Source organism: Ochotona curzoniae, unplaced genomic scaffold (assembly GCF_017591425.1).
Source record: "Ochotona curzoniae isolate NIBS_2020 unplaced genomic scaffold, NIBS_Ocur_1.0 contig_2210, whole genome shotgun sequence".
Taxonomy (NCBI): Eukaryota; Metazoa; Chordata; class Mammalia; order Lagomorpha; family Ochotonidae; genus Ochotona; species Ochotona curzoniae.
In genome coordinates this window covers 46,037,482-46,039,570 of record NW_024465369.1, presented here as the reverse complement: position 1 = coordinate 46,039,570, position 2,089 = coordinate 46,037,482, and the positions used below count along the sequence as shown (strand labels likewise).

Below are 2,089 nucleotides of genomic sequence, written 5' to 3'. Positions count from 1 at the left end.
AAATTCGGAAGAGAAAAGGGTAAGAGTTCTTTTCCCACTGTATTCTGTGTAAGGTATTAACCCACAATATGGTGATAACCATGGAGTAGAGAAAAAAAGACTTCAAAAACAAGGTGACTGGGCGAGCACAAGAGGGGAAAAAAAATAAGACAGCAACTTGCTCCCAGGGACTGGAGAAAATTTTTAAAAAACAAGGTTGGAAGCCATGTTTTCTAGTAGTCATCATCTTCTCCTTCATCCTGCTCTCCTTCATCATCATCTTCATCTCCTCCACCTTCATCTTCATCCCCCTCCTCATCAATGTCTTCCAATCCTTCTTCTTGGTCATCATCATCTTCTCCTTCCCCTTCCTCATCATCCAGATCTGGAACCAAGCAGCACTGCAGCGGGTCGGGCCTGATGTTGTCCGTGATGACCTCGTCCAGCTCGTCGGGCCCAGTGTCCTAGTGGTCGGTGAACAGGTGAGGAAGCTCTCAGGCTCCTCCTGCTGCAGCTTCCTGCTGACTTTGCTCTGTGTTGGACTTGACCGCTTCGTTAGACCTTTCCGGATTTCCACTTGATTTCAGTGGACTTTGAGGAAGGACCCCCCACTCTCACTCAGATGGAATTCTTTGGAGAGAACTTTCTATTCAAAGTAAGGGTTTTCATCAAAATAAAAACCTATCCTGTCTCCTGACTTAATATCTTCAAACTCTGTCACTTCGACTGTGGTAAGATAACCCAGTACCTCCTCATCCTCTTCCCCCAGCAGTGCAGACACTTGTGGATGGTTGACAAATGTTGCTACCCCAAAACTTGGGATTTTGGCAATCGATTCTGACCTCTTTTGAAAAAAATGGTTGGCAGAGTTTGTTATTATTTCTGTTCTGCTTTCAAAATCTCATTGGCTTGTTCATTAAGTCTGTCTATTTCATTCTGCACTTCATTGATATGTTCAATTGCTTCTAGTTCTTTCTCTCAGATCCTGAGAGGTTCCTGGATCCGCTGGCTTGGGGCTTGGACCCAGTCTGGGCTTCTTCATTTGAGGCTGGAGCGAAGCAGACCATCTAGGGGCCATCGCTTCAAGGCACTTCGCAGTACCACCAACCGGGAAGGAAGCAGCTGAGAACTCTACACTGCTTTCTACAATGCTGGATCGGAAGTGGAGCGCCCAGGATGTGAGCTGGCATCCATAAGGGATATGGGTGCTTACAGGCAGATGATTAAGTTGCTACACTACAGTGCTGACCCCTAAACTTACTTAAAGATCAACATGCCACCTGGTAACTGCTTTGATTGGATTAAATTCTGTTTATCTATGTACAAATTCTATTGAATTTTTGTTGGTCTGAAAAAGAAATTCATTATCTTCCACCACAGTAAATGCAAAAATTGGGCAGACTGACTCAGGAAAGCAGCAATCCTGTCAAGTGCCCAAGTTATTTACATTTTATGTAGTTTTCTGCCATTTTTCTTTTAAAGCTCATTTATTTTCATTTGGAAAGGAGAACAAAAGAGAGAAACCAGAGAAGAGATAGGAAAAATACTCATTCATTCACTAGTTTACTCTTTCAATGCTTACAAAAGCCAGAGCTGGGACAGACAGAAGCAAGGATCCAGGAATTCCACCCAGTTCTTCCACACGGATGGCAGATCCCCAAGTTCTTGAGCCATATACACATACACATATATGTAATATATGTGTAGTTCTATGTGTTATAGGAATATACACACACAGAAAGAGGGAAAATTACAGCTTATGCATGATACCCCAAGTGTGAGCCGCAAAAGGGGCCCATGTTTGATCCTTTAGTAACTTTCCCCAAGTAGCAGAGCAAAGGACAGTTGATTGAGAGGCTTGGAGTATCCTGGAGCGTGGTGTTGACAAGCCATTGAAGAAGGGAGGAAAAGAATGCATGAGAGCAAAAAATTAACTTGCTTTGTAGATACAATCATTTAGGTAATCTCTGAGAGTTGTCCTCAGAAGAAGAGGTGAAAAGTCTGCCCAGGTAGGGTGTCCAGGTAAGGAACTTTAGACTCTTTCTCTGGTGGTCAACCTTGTGTAGTTAATGAGACTTCATATAAACCGCATTCCTTCTAGGAAGGGAGC

At 43.5% G+C, this 2,089-nt stretch overlaps 1 pseudogene; it reads right to left on the bottom strand.

Annotated features, from left to right (window-relative positions):
• Positions 1 to 212: 212 nt before the first annotated feature.
• Positions 213 to 1,057, bottom strand: LOC121150839 (annotated as a pseudogene).
• Positions 1,058 to 2,089: the final 1,032 nt, after the last annotated feature.